A 20,648-nucleotide genomic window follows, 5' to 3' on the forward strand; every position below is an offset into this window, starting at 1 on the left:
TATGCATGCATAAGATGGTATTTTTCCCTTCGTACGTGCACTAAAAACAAATGAAATAAAAAAAAAAATATTGAAGGAGGAGAGAAATGTGGAAAATACATATTATCTGTTCCTTTAAATTATATTTCTAAGTATTTTTTTCTCTATGAAAGTAGCTAGAGCTTAAGCAACTCCTGCTGTCTTGTTGTTCGACATCCACTACTGCCCATCTGCCTATTGATTGGTAGGAAACTCCAAATGGGAATTTCATCTCATTAATCATGTCACATCACAGGGATTAGGACAAAAAAAAATCCTTTATGCTTCACAGCAGCCATCTAATGCCCAGTAAGACAAGTGAACGAATATGATATGGATAGAATATCTTCCCACTAATTAAAGGTCATCTGCTAAAAACTGTGAGTCAGACTTGCTTAGAATGTGCTGTAATCTATGTCTACACATACTAAAGCTTTTCAAAATACAAGGAGCAGTAAATTCATATTTACAATTCTAATATTAGTATGGCCTAAGAATAAAACACATCCATTAGAAAGTGCTGCAGTGACAGTACTTGCAACAGTGGTTCTCCCTCAATAGTTATTTGTAAAACCTCATTTCACTGATTCTTTCTTATTCCCCCTCACATCGCCATTAATATCCATCCACATGGCATTTCCCCTCTGATATGGTCTGTAATCCTCTTATACCACCACCAAATTGTTACTGTTCTACTCATAGCCCACATAATCTGCATTATAAGATACTAAGATTTTTCTAAGCCTGTTTGATACTGTAACAAGCAAAAAAAAAAAGCAATTAAAATTTCCAAGATGTGATTGAGCAGGTGAGGTGAGGTTTCCTTACAGTTAGGGCACTATGGCAGATGAGAGGGACACACACAGCCTTGGAAGAAAGCCAGCTTATTAATGGAATTTGACCATGCAAAACTTGTTGAAATCCCTCTAGAACATCAAATGCCACATTAAAATATCTTTACTGAGGTCTCTGCCATTCCCAGGAAATCTTTAATTCCCTTTTTAGAGTAAGATTTTTCAGTAACGCTTTCCGAAGCAAGGTATGTGGGATGTGGGATGCATTTTGCTTTGAAATTGTTTTGCTTTTTCTCTGCAATGAAAACTCTCATCAGTTAAAAGCAAGTAGGCGGTTTTGTTTTTTTTTGTTGGAAAGAAACCTTCAGGGAAATGAGGTTTATTTTGTCAGAACTAAACAACTAGTTTTGGTTGTTTTGTTTGTTGTTTGTTTCTTTTTTTTTTTTTTTTTCTCCTTTTTTTTTTCTTTTAGGCTAATACACAATTTTAAAGTCATAAAGATTTTGCCCCTGAAATCACTGTTCATGACATCGTATTTAAATCTTAGAGGTCATTTTAGTTTGCTAATGGCTTGACTTGAAGGTTAGCTGATAACACAGATAAAGTTTTAATTAAGAGACATGCAAATGTCTCTTCATGTTTATAGTTGAATTGGCAGACTGTTTCTTAACTCTTGATATTTTTCAGCCTACTGTTGATATACTAGACTATATGTTGTCTATTGTAGTGGATGGTTTTGTGTTACTAGTCTATTGCATGTACTCATAGCTGTAGACTTTTTAATTTAAAAAAAAAACCCAAAACCTACCTTCTCAATGTTCTCAATAGATCTCATTACTGATAACATTATTGTAAGAAAATGTCAATACAGATACTGTATAGATATCCCATTTGTGAAATTACTTGAGCAGTCATGTAGACATTTTCCCTTGTCATTTTCCAGGACTTACTGAGATGAGAGTAACAACTTCTCTACTTTATTGCTTTCTATTTGTTATTTTCTTTTCCGTCTACATATGTACATGTGGATGAATGTTGTAAGGTATGGAAGATATTCCTCCTGTATAAATCTACAAGTCTGACCAAGCTTCAGGTCCTTTTCAACAGGGCTGTGCTCCGTCCTTACATCCTGCGTACTGAGATGTTCAAGAAACATGTAGGTGTCTAACTTAGGGATATGATGTAGTGGGCATGGTGGTGTTGGGTTGATGATTAAATTTGGATGATCTTTGAGGTCTTTTCCAACCTTAACACTTATATGATTCTTTGTCAGCAGGATTTACCATGGCCCAGGTGCAAGCATGAGTTCTCACGGGCCTACTGCTGGAGCCTGCCTAGGTCTTTCTGGATGACATCCTGTCCCTTGGGCATGTCAGCTGCACCACGCAGCGTGATGTCATCTGCAGACTTGCTGAGGATGCGCTTCATCCCACTGTCGATGTCATTGATGGAGGTGTTAAAAAGCACTGGTTCCAGAACTGACCCTTGAGCAGCACCTCTTGTCACTGATCTCCATGCAGACATTGACCCATTGGCCATCACTCTCTGGGTATGATCTTACAACTTCTTCCTCATCCATCAAACAGCCTCCCCCATCAAATCCATATCTTTCCAATTTGGACTATGTCAGACACCTTAAACACGCATTATGTTGTTCAACTCCACAAGAGGCCTCTCAAAGAGCTACTGAAATAAGTAATAGTAAAATTACATTTTCTGCTCCTAGAGGAAAATGAGACCAACGTTGCAATCAAAGCAACCAATAGCCTTTCTCTAAGTGCCCATTCCTTTAATATGGGAAATTCTTCATTTACTCCTTGCACTCTACCATCTTTTTTTTTTCCAATCTTTTCACCAGTCTCATTTACGTCTCTACAGTATGCTTCAGTCTCCATGGCTTTATTTACAAGGCATCAGATTGCGGTCTCTAAGCCACTCCTTATCAAGCTGCTACTTACCAGTTCTGCTTTATTTTCAGCTGAATGGCTCCAAATTCTTTCCTATCATCAGTTCTCTTCTATCACAGTCTAACCTGCTCCACCCTCTCCTTTTTCTCTCACTGGAGCCCAATTTGCCCTCCAGTTTCTGCACTCTCTTTCCATTCTTATGCTGGTTTTCTTCTTGAATTTAGTCCCACTTCTAAAGAAGTAAGGACATTCAGGCCCAGATTTACCGGATGACTTAACCAAGAGTTTTCTTACCCTTCCTATTCTGCTTTTCACTACTCTGCATTTGTAGGAGATCAGATGTCCTCTCCATTCAGAACCCACAGTGGTTAGCTGTAGGGTGACTGATGCCAGAGTAGAATCCCAGCTCCCTGTGCTTTTCTTCTAGTGCATCTTTTACCCTGAAGAAACTAAGAGGCACTATTAAACCAGGCATTATTCATATATTTTCAGGGAATATTAGTAAAACTATTACTATTTGCAAAGCACTGTGTTTTGCTAGACTTTATATGTAACTGATTATTTTTTTTCCATAAAAGTTAAATTTGAGGTAGGCAGATGGCATGCAAAATTTCAACTTTAACAGTTGATATTTTGCAACCTTGTAGGGAGATGCATCTACCAGTAATAGGTAACATTGTTCATTCTCCCTATATCTTATAGGGCTACTAAAACAAGAGAATAATTGAGTCTAATATATTCTGGGGATGAGTAAGAATATTCAAGGGAAAGAGAACACATTATTTATCTTTTGAGCTTTCAAGGGAATGTCTATATATAGGTATATGGCATAATGTTAATTTTCCAGACTAGTTTAGAACAAGCAGATATTTCAGCAAAGCATTGCAGAAAATTTGTCAAGATATTGCCAGTACTTGAGCACATCATCAAGGCATTTTGGCATGGCTAGGCAGTGTAGCTGGAGAACAAGGAAATATAACTGCACAGCACAGATTGTCCTCTGGAGCTCATGTGCATGATCTGTGCTCCTATTCTTCACAGCTGAGCCCAATGGGTTCCTAAAGCAGGAGGTCTTTGCAATGTATAGGGGGGATGCAGATACATATCCTTGTAGTCTTTGCATTTTGATCTTGTAAAGCTGTCAATATCAGTTACTTTCTCATGTAGTGACAGTCAATCACCTCACATCTGACAAATATTGAGTAATCTACTCAACCTTTTGCCATTCACAAAGAAGCTGACAAATCTTTCTTCTTGGCTATCTTGCTTATAATAACTTTTCTCAACAAAGAACTGCACTTTTTCTACAGACAGCAGAAATCTTCATCCCCAACTTCCTAAGACACTCAGAAAGATGTCAGAGGACATGGAAGAACCTTTGCAGTTGCTTGTGGCAAATTTCCTATTTTCTTTTCAATTGTTTTACTGCAAGATAGACAACTTACAGTGAGAGAACAATCAGGTTTGTTGCTTAAAATTGTAATTTCATACAGCATCCACCAAAAGAGATTTGAATGAATTGTGAGGCATTCCCGTTATTTTTGTAACACATCAATTCTGTAGTAGGCGAAAGCGCATAAGGCATATAAGCTAGAGTTCACGTGTGATAAACGCCGTTTTGTTGTCCATCATATTGGTGTATATGTGCAGTTATTTGGTCCTGACCTGGTTAGGGTTAGTAGTGTAGGAGGCAATGCAACACAATACATTTGAAACATAGAGAAGTACAGTTCCAGAATCAGCTATTAATACTCACCCTGACTCTGCCCTGCAGGATAAAGAAAATGCATTCTGTGTCCTGCTGGCAGTCTCATTTACTTATTGCCAAAATAAAGGTATGTTAAGAGTTTTAAGCTATTTAGTTTCTGTAAGTTAGAGCTTGTATTTCCTATTCATAGCCCTTAAAGCCTCCTTCTGATTAAGGACTTGCTATATGTGTAAGGTGTGCTATGACATCATTGTGCTGCAAATCATACAATGAACAGGCAACTTGGAGAGGAACGGTGGCACTGTGTCACAGAGCAGGCATGTCATTGTGCAAGGATCTTGAGGCCAGGTAGCCACTGGTTCTGCATATGGGTAGCCTTGATATACAGCCAGCAGCAGGACGTGGCCCAGGCCCACTGCCAGTAGCTGGGTTGTCCTTTAGCTCTCTCTGTGATAGCTGCAATCTGCTGCTCATTCCCTGTTCCGCACATGGGTGTGAAGAGCTGCTTAAGGACAGCTTCCTGGGAGCAGGAATGTATGGCACATGATCCTAAGAAAGATAGAATTGATCAGGTTGGAAAAGACCTTCAAGATCATCAAGTCCATCTACTCTAACAACCCTCCACTAAATCATGTGCCTGAGCTCCACATCGAAAGGGATTTTAAACACATTCAGGGATGATGACTCAACCACCTCCCTGGGACGCCTCTTCCAGTGCTTTTAACAACCCTTTCTGTAAAAAAGATTTTCCTGACATCCAACCTAAACTACCCGTGGCACAACTTGAGGCCATTTCCCCTCGTCCTGTCACCAGTGAGAAGAAACCAACCCTGCTCACTGCAGTCACCTTGCAAGTTTTGGAAGAGAGCAATACTCAGCCTCCTTCTCCCCAGACTAAACAACCCCAGTTCCTTCAGTCGCTCCTTGTTGTGTGTATTCTCCAGGCCCTTCTCCAGCCTTGTTGCCCTTCTTTGGACCTGTTCCAGCACCTCAGTGTCCTTTCTGTACTGGGGTGCTCAAAATTGAACACAGCACTCGAGGTGAGGCCTCACCAGTGCCAAGTACCGGGGCAGGATGACTTCCGTAGTCCTGCTCACCACACCATTCCTGATACAAGCCAGGATGCCATTGGCCCTTTTGGCCACCTGGGCGCACAGCTGGTTCATATTCAGCCAACTGTCCATCAGTATACCAAGGTCCCTTTCCATCAGGCGGCTTTCCAACCAGTCCTCCCCAAGCCTATAGGGCTGCCTACAGTTGTTGTGACCAAAATGCAGGACCTGACACTTGGCACTATTAAAACTTGTACAGTTTACCGTGGCCCATTGATCCAGTGTATCCAGGTCTCTCTATAGTGCCTTTCTACTGTCTCAGCCACTCTCCTAACTTGGTGTCATCTGGAAACTTACTGAGGGTGCAGTTAATCTCCTCATCAAGATCATTGATAAAGATGTTGAATAGGAGTAGTGGAGGAATAAGAAGGGTAATGAAGGCTTCTGGTGCCTGAAGTGTGAGATATCCAGATGAATGGAATGTGGGTAGTTGAGCCATTTCTCATCTTTGTACCATTTTCCCAAGTCTGGTTAGTATTTGTAAGTTTTTCTTCAAATTCCTTCCTAGGTTTGTTACCATTTTGAACGAGAACGGTCCCTATTTCATACAAGTTATTGGAGAATCTGAAAAAGAGATGCTAGAGGGATGGGGAACAATCCCTCCAGAATTCAGAGCATATATTGATTTCTACTGTTTTATGATAAGCAAAAGTTTAACAACCATAATTTTATGAAAATGACTATTGAAGAAGACATCTGGTGAGAATTCATTTATGCCTTTTTACATTTTTAACAACCTGGCTATTTTTATTCTTCTCATCCTCTCAAAGGGAGTACAATGTAATGAAGCATGGAGCTGGAACTAGGCCACACCTCAGCTGGAAAATGTCAAATTCTATTATGCCACCCTCAAAAGCATAAATCATAGCTGTGTTTTTTTAAAGGTAGAAAAATGGGAGGCAACAATATAAAACATTTATCTAAATTCATGCAATATATTTATAACACAGTATGGTAGTGTGGGCTATTATGTATATAATGTAAAAATATACCTAAATATTTAAAGGCTAAAGTCTGTAGTATGTAGTCTCTCATCTTTGTCGAGGAATCCTTTTGAACATGGTTCACTTCTTTGCATTTAGCTGTTCTTGTTATCAGTTAACAAACTTGCTTGCTTAATCTTGGAAATTAGTAGTTACTTTGTTGCATGCAACCCTCATTTTATATATATGAAATACTTTAAGGGTCTTAAGTCTGAAAAGTGTACTAGACTACTATAATATCAAAAATTCCATGTTTCAATTCTTTGTATTGAGCATTGTTTCCTGTGTTTCATTGGTTAAATTACATGTGGGAAGGAAAGTGCGTCTCAGTATTGGCAGCAGTACCATAGTTCATAGCTATTCAAACAAGTAAAGAGCATTTACTAAGCATTTAGGAGGATGGAAGACTAACAGATTCGTTTGCTCACTATCTTCATGTTTCTTCAATATTCCTTTTATTCCAAGAGGACTGAATTATCTACTTCTATTCACAATATGTTTCTGACTTTCTTGATATATTGTATATACCTTGCATTTCAACACCTTTTTTTTTTGTTGTTGTTTGTTTTAGTGTAATATGACATTTATAAGGACTGTAGATAACCTATAAGGGCATAGGATTACACACCTCTATCAGAGGTGTTTTGTCTGTAGCTCAGCCTGTAGCAGATGTAGATCTTGGACTGTTTTTAAAGCACAGGCTTGTACACTATAAGGCTACTAGCCTCACAGAGCTCCTTTGTCTAGCCATGCTCCAAAACATATATTAGGCTGATTATAGTGAGTAGATCATAGTACATTTACTGTATAGCAAATAGGCTACATTCGTTATTAGGTAAGTGACTAAAAGCTGGCACAGACCCAAACTCAACCTCACTGCTACCAACTGAAAGCTCTTACCATACGAAACTGGTTATTGTCCAAATCATATTATTTATTACCTAGTAAATATGTTCATAGTGTGAAGTGCAGCTTATACTTGGGCAATTTTTGAGGCCTTAGTTAGAGCTATTCGGAGCCAAATAATGCAGCTGGAAACCACCTCTAAGACCCATTAGTAGAACTGCATGTGTTTGGTAAGGTGTGTTCTGGTCTGTGCAGCTTCTTCTGACCTGTGTGCAGCTGTCTTGTCTCTATCCTCAGGTACAGGAACATCACTGAGGTATACTAGCTTGTGTTCCTCACCCAGAGAGATCTTAGCAGTTTGAGAAGATGAAGCTCTGACTGGAGGGCTTTATTTCTTTATTTCTAACTCAGATTGGAGGTGGTGGAAACAGGATCTTAATTCAGGAGTGAATTTGCTGTACTAAGTTACATTTCTGTTGACTAATACTTATGTATATAAATGACCCACACTTTTCTTCACTTGAAAAGGCCAGGTAGTCTTTTACTGTTTGTTAGAGAAAGCTCTTAATCAAATAGTATTAATCTTACTGAACTTCATTTTATGTAATGTATTTCCAGCTTATATCTAAACAATGCTTTTGTGCAGTAGTTGTTTTAGTACTAGACATTTAACATCTTTTCTCCCATTCTGCTCTCTTACTGATTTGATCTCCTTGGCTTTCAGCAGTCTGTCTAAAGCGAAGGCAGAAGTGATCAAATGAAGAGCCCGCAGCTAATGGTGAAGTTTAGAAGCTGTTGTTAAGTTATTCTTAAAAGTTTTTAAGCTATACATAGAAGTTTAAGAAGCTATTCATAGGCTGTAGGATAGCATATGATAGCTGTGGAGTTAAAGCTGAAGGCAAATAGTTTAAGAATATTGTGGTTTGTCATGCAGAGTTTCAGCAGCAATAATATATTGCCAGCTTTTAGCAGTCAGTGATGGGTTAACGATCCGAGCCTCTTGCTCAGCTCCAGACAGACATGCTACTGCTGGTTTTCAGCTATCTACTCACACTTAGTTTAGAAGTCGGCAGAAACGGGGTTTTCAGTGTTGGAGTAGACATTTGGCAATGTGTGAAGTGTCAGATGAGTGCTGGTGAATTTGAGAACGGGGGCGAGCATTTCTTTCGCGGAAGGAGAAAATATTCACAGCAGAAAGCAGTCAACCTGAAACTGGAGGCACCTGACATCAAGTAGCATTAAACTGGTCTGCTCCAATTATATTGAAAGTCAAATCCAAACTTGTCCTGCATGGCTGACACTGCCGGCTTGATCAGCAAATACTGAAATCGAGCATCAAGGACCTAGCTGCATTATATTATTCAATATAAACCAAATACGGTGTTTAAACGGTGATTTTAAACGGTTTAAAGTTAGCATACTGTGAAAGAATGTGTCTGAAAAGCCTTAGCTGAAAGTGCAGAGAGAGGGGCCACCTGAGTGCCGGCTCTGGAATGGAGGGGTCTGAAGTGGAAGGCATGCAGGGACCCGGGATGCAGCCTCTGGGCAGAGCCGCTGCTGTGCCTTAGCTGCAGAGGAGGGCACAGGTGTGAGTGCTCGCTTTCCCTGCTTTTTGAAAACGCCTTTGGGACTTTAGTCCTTCCCTGTGTATCTTCATCTAAATGATAAAGGACTTGGTAAATGTAAAATGCTACTCACTGGGCTATTGTTAAGGAATTTTCCTATTAGATTTATCGCCGCTTCTGTTAATTCTATTTAGTCTATTAATTTATCCTCTTTTAATTTATCAGGGCTTTCTGGTTTTTTGTTTTTTGTTTTGTTTTGTTTTGTTTTTTGTTTTTTCCCCTCATCTACAAATTGCTCGGTGTTGACAGTGACAGAAACCTCACAGGAAGCATTGACACGGTTTGAAAAATAATTCTGAAGCCCTTGTGTTGCTAAGGAAGTTTCATCAGTAGAACCAACAATTTAAGATTGTTTTCTCAGCAGTGGATGAGATAAAGGAGAACTATTTCCAGATTCATAATTTTGAAAACTGAAGGAAAGATCTTATCGGTTTGGTGGCTACCTTGAATAGCATACATCAAGAAAGATTAATAGGAAACAGGGATACCTGTTTTGGTTTATAGCAGGAAAGAACCTGCAAAAATATTTTAAATAGCTGCTTTTGTCTGCTCTATTTTGCATTTAATATAAAATCTAACCATCATTTTAAATACTTATTTTATATGTTGCTCTGAAAGTAGTGCCTCCAGATTATTTCCATGGAAATTAAACAAATGTGAAGAGCTCGGTAATACTGTTTGACAGAGGAAATTCTCAGCTACAAGATGCTATTTCTAGTCAGCACCATTAGCTGTGCATTTTTGTTGGCAATGAGCAGGGGCTTGCATGCCACACTCATAAAATTGACATGGCCATCCAGAATGTGGCCTGTCTCTTATGTCACTGTCACAGTGGATGAGCAAACTTCTTACAAAAATAAGCCAAATATATTAAATTACAAAAAGAGATCCTGTATGGGGTCTGAAATGCTGGAAATATTTTAATGTGTTTGGGTATCTTCCAAATTTTTCCCATGGGATAAAGGAATTTCTTTGGAAAACTTTATTTTCAGAATGTCAACCTAAGTTGCAGATGTGTAAGAGGTATAAAGGAGTTTTCTTTGCACCAGATACAAAATATGACTGTTTTGAGATTCAGCATCCATAAAAACATGACAAATGTGTTTAACAGACTAATAACTGCAATTGATCTGAACGCAAAAGCCTAGATCTAAATACAAACAAAAACCAACCTTTGACTCTTCCCTATCGGGGGAAACTCTCATTATGTTTTTTAAATATCAAGTATTCAGTTCTACTTCCATAGAAACAGGACTGGGACCTTGGAGCTATAAAGGCAGGTGATATTTTACTGTAACTGCAGTGAACTTGAACCATCCAAAGGGAATACATGACACATGTCTGTGTAGCTCAATTTAATGTGCCTGGTTAGACAAGCAAAAATGCTCATGTGCAATGCATTTGCAATATGTAGATATTGGTGTTACAGTATAGTGCACAGTACATGCTCTGAAGCAGGTGTGTATGAAATCTTTGCGATAGATCATGAGAATGTGTTGGATGCTTCAGAAAAAAAAATGCACTTTTTAAGATCAGCTTAACAGAGCTATAACTAAGCAAAAGCATATTTGGGTGCTGATCATTACTAAAAAATTATATCTAATGAGCAATGAAGAATGTACAATTCATTATTAAAATTATAATCTTTTAAAATTTTAACTTCAAATCTTCCATGTATATAATGCTGTGATTCATAATCCTGTTTTAGCAGTAATTAATTTTTCTGTGCTATTCATCATTTAGAGATCTTAAAAGTACATCTGACTGAGTTGCAAATCAAATCTCCGCAGATTAAAAATGGTCCACTTGTATCATGTGGTGCTGGCTTGAAGATTTCTGGTGATGGGAGGAGGGATTTATTTTTTCCTTTGCCAGTAAAAATAGATACATCTATTTTTGGACTCTGAACACAATCTACGTTTCTAATTCTCAGACAGTGACTATGATTCGTTGAACATATTTCTGAACTTTGAGCTTCAACAGCATGAAGATACTGGCCAGCTCTTCAGCTGGAGTAAATTAGTGTAACTTCCCTGGTCTTTCTTAAACTGACCTTACTCAAGGTTTCTCCTATGCTTTTAGGCATTTCTGTTTTCTGATGCTTTGATTTTCCTTTTCTCACCTCTCTGGAGTAGTTTCAGACGATCAGTACATGAACGTCTGTGTTGCTGATGAACTCATTTGTTACTATTTTGTTTTGTTTTGTTTTGTTTTCCTGGGACAATAGAATGTGGGATCTAAGCATCAGTTTGCTTTTATATACTTCAGTTATAGTTGTTAGCCAACAAATGTGGGCTGCTCCTTCCCACCTAAAAGCATGCAGCATTGCCAGAGGATTTGAAGGGTCTGGTAAGTCCACCATCCATTTAGAAATCTATCCAGTTTACCATGTTCTCACAAGAATTTAATTTTCCTGTGCAATAGGAAGTTTAACTTGGAGTGAAGCTTAAGTAATATTGATATAAGATAGTAGCATTGTTCTCTTTTAACTGTGCACTTTTGTTTTATGGGTGTGCACCTTGGGGTATAGATACTGAAATACGTTCCCAATCATCCTCTTTTATTTCTGATCCCAGTTCCATGTACATCTTCTAATTTGCAAATTTGGGGTGGGGTGAGTGTTGAGTGTTTTTTTTTTTTTTTTAATCAGATATTGTTATATTAAGAAAAAGAAATGTAACAGGTAGATACGTTTAATAAGGTAAATCATTCTGGTCTGTCAGTTTTTTGCACAGGTTGCTCAAAGAATAGATTTACTGGATCTACATAGAACATCTTTTCTATATTGCTTATATGTTCTCATCTGGCAGAGTACTGCATCATTTGGAACAAACCCTGTAGCGTGGGTAGGCCTTCTCTACTGAAGAGATACAGATTTCTGGCAAGGAATACTTTGTGGGGGAATCTATGTGTATCTTCTGTGTATATTTTGAGACACAACGCCTAAGAATACAGCACAGAATATGATAATACAGAATATAGGAAAAAGTGTTTGATTACCATTTGTATTTTTAGTCTGCTCATCTCAGGAGAATGCCAAAACCAAACTTCAGCAGTCATATCCATCTGTATTATTCTTCATGTCAGTATAAAACAGTAAGACAGTTTCACAAACTAGATTAAGAATCATAGTTTATATTGCAGCATAAAATTACTAAAATTGTATATAAATCTGTATTGCAGATCATACGTTAATGCAAAAGCTCCAATTTATTATTCTTCACTTTGTCTGTTTAAGCTACTGGGCAAGTTGTTGCATGAATAAATATATTTTCTTCCTCTGAAACTGTGTAATATTAAATGCTGTGTTGTTGGCATAAAATATAAGTTGATCAGACAGACAAAGATTATTATTCTGACAACAGCGTACACAAGGGTATCGTTGTACATTGAATTTCAGTGTGTAATATGGTATAAATCTTCATGAGAGCCTCAACTTTTATTGGCTGCACAGAAGGTGCTTTTCCTTATTAAATACGGGAGATAGTCCCAGGGGATTTTGTAAAAAATATCTTCATCCATTTTTTTCTTCTAGTCTCTGGGCCCTGACAGATACAGCTGGGTAAGCATTTCTCCCTTGACTGCTTGGCACAGATACAGCCATGCTTTGGCACTCGAGCCCTCATAATGCTTCTCCTCAGCAGAACCCATCGGATCCCACAAAATCTCCACCTTTCCCATTCCGTAAATAGATGTGTGCCCTCTCTACATCCTGCAGGACAAAAAATAGCTTACTTCTACAAAGCATTACCAATGAAATACTGACATAATAAAGGTGTGGGTTCTGCTTCTCTGTTGTTCCTTGATAGCATCAACAGTCCGCATCCTCTCATTACGATTGCTGAGGATTTCCGGGGCTCAGGGACACTAACAAGCACCTTCACTTCCACGCCCTACACAACATGAAGGGACAAGGACACAAAGTAAGATGCTTTCTTGAATTTAAACTACATGAATTATTTTCCTGGTCAATGCAGGTGTACTGTCTCTTTTTTGGAAGTAAGTAATTAGGAGATTTTCAAATCCAGTGCAAAAGCTTCTGTAACATCTTGTTCCACTTAATACTGAAACGTTAATTACTCAGCTGTGGAGTGATGGTTATCTCACACACTGCGTACGGTCACTGAGGATGAAGGTAGAGCTCAGAACTGTGTCCCTTCTTCAGATCTGCTGAATTCAGGGCTCACCACTAGAATACCAAACACCCAGCATTATTTTTTCCCCAAATTATTGTTCTTCATTATAAAAAGTTATCAGTTGTGATATTTCAGTCTTTTTTAGAGCCCACATTAAAGGAATTGCCAGTAAAATGTGGATGTACTTTTTTTTTATTTTTTAACAATTAATGACATCAAAGTCGGACCAATTGCCTAAAATTATCTTTTCTATCCAGGTACTTTGTGTTATAGCTCTATAGCATGATACACTTAAAATTTTAGGCCATACTAGTATTTTTTATATCAGTGCCAGCTATAAAATCTATATGCATCACTTTTATAGCATAAATTAGGACTGAAATTTGTGTTAAAGGACACATGATTACTGTTGTTTCTCTGCTACTGACTTGTGTATTACTGTGTTGAGAGAGAGCAGCAGTTCTAAGAAGGATGAAAAAATACTTTTTTCAATCAAAGGAACATGAAATTCCATACGTTGTTTTCAAAATTACTTATCATATGTAGAGTTATATTGCACATCACTAAATAATAAAAGCAAGTGGATTTTTATGTGCTCTCCAAATAAGGTCACAGTGCTTATAGATGTCTTAGCATTAATCTAGGTGAGAAATTCTGGTGGCAATGCATGGTACAATGACAAGAAATGTTTCAAACACACATACACACATGCTCATAGTCGATTTAAAAAATGCATGAAGAATAGCTTGAAGGCTAACTCACATTTACAGTTCAGAAATTATTTTTTCACTTGTGTATGAATAGATATTGGTGTTGGAAAACCATTCTGGTGAGGAAATAATAAGCGATTCTTTTAACTTAAAGTGAATATACTTTATTCACTGCTAATTCTAACCTGCAGGAATGTTAATTCTCATTTGTACCATAGGTAGTATATTATTTTTGTAATGGTTTTCACAGCCTAATTTCCCCGTTGTCTTCTGCTGGAATTGTGTATATATTTTCAAAATAGCAAAGTTAGGAATAGCTATAAGATGTAGTACAGTTTGTTTTCCTGTATCTGCCTCTTACTATAATAACTTTTTAACAAATGTTTGTGTTTTAATAGAGTTGGGTTTGCTTGTTTTTAGCTGAATATTTGTTTATTGTCTAATTGTTCTCTGGCTGTCAAACTGGCTGCATACCAACATCCAGGCAGCAGGGATTCTGAGCAGAGAAAATCTGCATGGATTTCCAGTAGAAATGCTGCAAGCACTAAGTAGATATTAGCATACAGCAAGGTAAACATGAACTATGAATGTTACTTTACATTTTCCCATGTGTGCTTGGTGCAAATTGATTATGATCTGTATCCTCCTGTTTCTAAACACATCCTTTTGCTTCTTCTCTCCATACATTTTCTTCCCTTCTTCAGCCTTTAGGCAAGTCAGTTTAAACCATTTCTTTGGTCTTTGCCAGCACCTCTACCTATCAGATTCCACTACACCCAACATTATTTTTCTGTATCTCCTTACTTTCTAACATTTATTTGCAGTTCATTCATACCTAGTTTCTGCTTGCAAAGATTTTATAACTCAAAATTGTGGACCAGAAATGTAACTCCTGCCCATGGGCAGTGACAGACTTGTAGGAAGGATAAACTTGTATGTTACCTGTTTCTGGCAGTTGCAGCTGCTGTAGCTTAGTACACTGTCCTTTTTCAAAACAGCTTTGTACTAACCATACTGCCTTCTCTGGATTTTCTGTCTGCTTGGATTTCTGAAAGCACATCCATGTTGGCCTCACTACATGTATTTGTTGTACACTCTGTACCCACAGGAGGGTGGGTCAGCAGGCATTGTGAGAATTAAAGGGGAACATTTCTTGTGCAAACACTGATCCAGCTAGAGCACTTCAAAAACATGATCCAGCAGGAGAAATGGTCACTGAGGCTGCTCTCCTGCAGGGTGTCTGCAGCTCAGAATAATAGCTCTTGAGTTATTAGCTGGTTTTGTTCAGCATTTATCTTCTGGAGTTACTGCCAATGTTATGTAGGCAGAAGAAAGTATTATACCACATTGATGAATATGTGTCATTTCCTCTTCTTTCTCCCAGAATTGTATAAAATGGAAGGGCATAATTAGAATGTTAGTAAGTGTAATGGATCAGGATTTATTTTGTATTTTTCCCAGAACAAATAATTTTTTGTGTCTGATTTACAGATCTTTCAGTTGAGGAATGTACAGTGGAAAGAAAATAAATATAATTTCTCAGTTGTGAGAACTGGTGAGATTAGGAGAGAAACAGATGAGAAACAAGCTGTGGCTACATGCAGGAGAAGTCAGCCTTCTTGTGCACTGTGCACAGGCCAGCTGGCAGGACAGGTAGGTCCATGGGGTCTCGCGTGTCTCTACCATTTCTCTGATGTGCCCTTTGCCACTGTGGTGTTTGTGGCTTCTGGCTTGTTCTTGTATCTAATCTACAAAACTTGAGTATGAGATTTGCTTGAAGTAAAGAAAAAGATGTTGAGCAGCAGGGTTCCTGCTCGTAACAATAATGGTTAAATGGTCTAAGTTAAATTTCAGACAGTAAAGCAATTCACACTAAAACATTACTTCTAGTTTATAATTCAATATTCCTGTTTTTGTCTGGTGGAGAAAGTACCTAAGATTTAAATTTGGTGTGTCTTGTGTTGGCTATGATTGAGCGTCTTCATGAAACGTTCAGATTTGATAGAGGCTTGAGTAATTGATAGTATGTTCAGACTGGGAAGTTCTCCTGCCTCCCTTCCCCCACACACTGAATCATGTGCCATTATTTTATCTTCTTGATTATAGAGTATATTAAATCCAGAATTAAGACTGTATGCAACTCTTTTCACAATTCAGTGTGATAACCTATATGATTTTGCTATTTAGAAGATTGTTTGCTAAGTATGTTACCGCACTTTTTTCCTCTAAGCATATTTTCCAAGAACAATTAAGAAATAGCCATAGAGTTTCCCAGCTACTGTTCAAGAAAATGTAGTGGCAGATAGCTGCAATGCAATAATACATGCAAGCAGAGATGGCAGGAGATGAGAATGGTCACATCAGATAAAATTGAAGAGTGCCGAGCCCATGTTCTTCCCAGGCATATGCAGACGGAAAAGGTGGGTCAACTGTGCATCAAGGCTACATATGTCCAGAAATCCACAAGGACATCCATGAAGACACTTCAGCAAAAGGCACTATTTGTGTTTTTAATCACCCCAGACACTTTTGTTTTGTGGGATTTTTTTTTTTTCCTTTCCTGAAATGATGAGATCACTGATCAGGTGTAAGCTAACACCTTAGCAACAGCTCTCCACCAGAGGTCTCACAGTAGAAAGGATGCTTCTTTCTGTTGCTTTCCCTGATACACGATACTTTGAGAGGCTTGACTTCTTGTATCAAATGCCAGGTGATCATTTTCTTGTCATTTGCCTTGTGGCATTAATGATTACATTGACCTCTTTCTCATGAATTCTCAGTCTTTTTTTTTTTTTCCCAAGATTTCAGTGTCTTGGTTTATGTAGATGTTCCTCACATAGATTACTGAATGATACTTAAAAAGTTTAGAATTTTCTAATGCTAAGTGATACTTGATTTGCCACTATTAATTAGTTCTTGTAGACTGGTGTAATGTTTCATTACCAAGTAAGACAAAGCTACAAATATTTAATGACAATTTCAATCATCTATTTCTATCGTACTCTCTGGCAATGTAATCTCCAAATTAATTATTCCCATGCTTTTGACTTCATTTTCATTTCACACATGGTCACAAATGATGCGTAAGTTGTTGAGCACGGAGTTCAGACACAAGACCTCATTAACATAAATTAGTCTGTAAATTTGTGAAATCTGTAATGAGTAATTTTTTCCAGTGATTGCAAAAATTTATAAGCATAGCTATAAATGTGTGGAAGTGTTCCTTGAAAGGTATGCAAAGGTACTGTAGAATTTCTGCAAAGCAAAGCCTTGCTTTTGTCTGAGCATCTCTGTCTATGGAGTCAGCAATCTTACTCCGCAAGCAGGACACCGACCATTTGGTGCTCCATACTTAGGAACAGACTGTGATGTTTTATCTTATTTTTGAGGTTTTATGTTCCTTTTAGAAAAATAGTCCTTCCCAATAAAATGGTATACTTCAGTATTACACATTACATAGAACATTCATTCCATCCTCCAGCCCAGATGCTGAGGAGCAGTGGTCTGGTGGTGTCTTTAACTCAGTGCTGCTGTGATTCCATGCAGTGAGCTTCTGCTGTCCTTCTCCTACCCCATTCTCTCCTGAAAGGGAAGATTATTTATTCTTTTCAGGGGGAAAAGAGGGAAATGCATGAGGAAACTTGATGGCCAGCACAACAGGGAGAATATTCCAGAAAAGCCAGCCTCAGTGAGAGGCAATGGGTGCTAAGGCATGCCAGATAGAAGGCTGGGAAATACAAAGGAACATAACAGCTACCGCTCTCAGTAGCAGACCAAGTGTGAGCCAGAAACAGATCAAGTCAACAGGAGTTTCATAGAATCTTGTTATGGCCCAAAGCAGGGGAAGGTGATCGCCTTCCATCCTGAAGGTAAGTGATGCTTTCAGGAGGCAGAGGACTGAGGGAGAGGGCTCTCTGCTCTTCCATCCTAATTCCAAAGCCATGCAACAGAGAATTTGCTCATAGCAATGCCATAAGCTTTGGGTGGATTGTTATAGGGAACAACTGCATGCACTATTTCTGCAATGGCTTTTAAATGCCTGATTTTGGTGAGGAAGACCCTGACCTCCCTAGCTTTAAGCAAGAAGAAAAGCAGACTTGAAAGCAAAGGATCCTTTGCTTGCAAGAGCCCAAAAGCAGCTTATCACTGAGTTAGATTTATAAGAAATAAGCAGTAAATTGTGTCAAATTTGGACCTAGCATCCTTCTAGGTCTGTAAGTTTCAGGAGTGAGAAGAATATTTTATAAGAAGAAACAAGATAACCTCAAACAATGGTGTCACCAAAGAACAACTACCAACATATTTGTGTATCCAGGAAAACGGCTCCTGGAATATTTCCAAAATCACTTCTGGCTCTGTGTAAATTAGGAAGATGAATGCATATGCCCATGAATTGTTTAACTGTAGAAATGTCTTCTTTTCCTATACAACAGATGCACGAAAGGGAATGGGAATGTTTTATAACTTAGGGTTTTAAATAATAAATTAACTGCTTCTATTGTCAGTTTGAGAAGTTTTGATGTTTTGTGTAATGTGTAATACTGAAGTATACAATTTTGGGGGGAAGAATTATGTTTCTCTTTTTAAAGGGAATATAAAACCTCAGAAATAAGATAAAACATCACAGTCTGTTTCTAAATACTTTGCATCTTATTATGCTTGAAGTTCAGGCAGTAAGTAATTTCTGAGTTTTTCCCTTGAGCTGCGTAGTTCTTTTCATATGTAATTATTCTCTGAGTGCATTAGATAATGCTATGGTTCCCACAGCTGTATACACATCTATAAATCATTAATGAGGCAGTTAACTGAAACAAAACTATAAAAGATTTGCATTACCCGGCAGAACCCAGCCTTAATTGACTTCCAGTTATTTACAATTAATTTTTCCATTTGGAATAATGATTGCAAGTAACTTTGGGTTGTTTTTTTTATTACTCAGGAATTAGATGCTGACTATTCATCAAAAGTTTTTACAACAGAACTCTGTCAATGGACAGTAATGAGCTTGAGGTAATCTTATTTTTACATATTCATACACCCCCACACATTGGCAGAGGAGACAGGAGTGGGAGCAGGGGGTTTGTAGTAAAATGGGGACATGAGTACGTGCTTCTTTATGTATTTTTTTAAATCACATACCTAAGTTTTTCAACAATTAGTTTCCTTTCCTGATTTCAGCGTCAAGCTGAAAGGCAGCACAATGAATAGAGCTGGCTCCAGCTCAGGTTTGAATAAACTAAATGGATGAGGAGTGAGTAAATATTTCTGTCTTTCTATTCTAGAAGACTATAAAATAGAAGCTAAGAAATAAATAATGTAAAAGCTATTAAGTAAATATTAATTCATTATGCTATTTAAAAGATGACTTTTGTGGAAATACGCTGCACAAAGTAAATCCTTGTTAGCTTGTCATTATTTGCGAGGCAGAGGCATTGAGGCTGTGAGTCAGACTCTGGACATGCACAACAAAAAGATCTGCTCTCTCTGCCATGTAAGCATAACTCTCATTGACATTAATAGGCTCTGAATGTGTTCATCAGGAAGAGATGTCATGTTCAAATTCCTAATAAAACTTAAGCCAAAAAGAGCCAGAGCCCATTTGCAGCAGCTGATGTTATCTTACATTATCTTTCAATCTTTAATTTTCAAAATGCCTAAGCAGTTAGATCTCATCAGTAGGAACTGCTGGTCATTTCTCTGTTTCTACATCTTAGCTGTAAAATCTTACATACTGAGGTGCATTCTATTGAAACTGCTGTCCTTGGGAACTAGTCCTTCTCTGACACATAAGCAAATGGGACCTTTTTTCCCCTTTGCTACGCTCACTGGATACCAGATGCATAAATACATGGTCAGGCTTGTTTCTTTCTTCCCCTGCTGCCCACTCCAAGATACAACTCTCATGTTAAGAAAGGAGAACAGACTTGTTTTCTTTCTTGTTTCAAAATAAGTAATTTCATTGTCCTTCAATTTATATTTGAGTTTCTTTCCATTTCTGAAAATTGGCTAGGCAGGCTGCTCAGAGCAAGGAACTGAAGCTGAAATCAGCATAGTGAGCACAGAAAAGAGTGGCTGTAATGAGCATGAGATGCTTTGATTTCTCTAAGTTTTGTTAGACCAAAAGACAGACACTGGTAAATGGGGGAGGGTTTAATTCTGAGCAAAGGTGAACTAGCGGCTGCTTTCCTCGCCTTATCAATAGGTGCCAGCAAAAGGCCACTATAATTGATCTAGAAAATGTGGGCCCTGTGACAATCAAACACACATAACCTTGAAAATCTTGCAATCTAGTGCTGAAGTAATTTTTTCCCAGGTTATGTTCTGCTGGATTATGTTACGATGTGTAATGTAAAGTAACGTGACAAGACTAGACATGGGTCATTCAATCTGTCAGTAATTCAGAGCCTGGCAAATTGGTCCTCCCTCTTCACCAGTCCATGAACTTCACAAATACTTTACTTATTCATGCTGCACCAGCTAGCTCATTATTTTAGCTGGAAAGACCACTGTGATGTGTAAAATCTGAGAGGCTTTTCTTTTTGAAATCAGGCTGGTACAAGATGAGCAAACTGTATTATTATTTTATTATTAAGCTACCACATTGTGTCAACACACCATTGGCAATTACATTGCAAATAATTGCACAGTTGACAAATTGTGCAGGATAATTTACACTGTCATTGTCTGAATGTGATCGTGATGCTTCTTTTTGGGCTGGATTTCCTGGGGTGGAGAAAGGCCTACTTTGCTTCGTGTAAACTTACATCTCCTATAACCTTTTATGCATGTACACACTATTGCTGTCATCA

General features: G+C 38.0%; 1 long non-coding RNA gene across 2 annotated transcripts in view; it reads left to right on the top strand.

The window, feature by feature from the left end:
• The window catches only part of LOC125699536 (uncharacterized), a 283,177-nt gene that overhangs the window by 247,751 nt on the left and 14,778 nt on the right, over positions 1-20,648 (top strand). For both annotated transcript variants that reach the window (XR_007379602.1, XR_007379601.1), the window contains exons 3-4: positions 15,331-15,492; positions 18,779-18,849. This is a non-coding gene — a long non-coding RNA (uncharacterized LOC125699536). The remainder of the gene's footprint in view (positions 1-15,330; positions 15,493-18,778; positions 18,850-20,648) is intronic.

Source organism: Lagopus muta, chromosome 13, assembly GCF_023343835.1.
Source record: "Lagopus muta isolate bLagMut1 chromosome 13, bLagMut1 primary, whole genome shotgun sequence".
In the NCBI taxonomy this organism is placed as follows: domain Eukaryota; kingdom Metazoa; phylum Chordata; class Aves; order Galliformes; family Phasianidae; genus Lagopus; species Lagopus muta.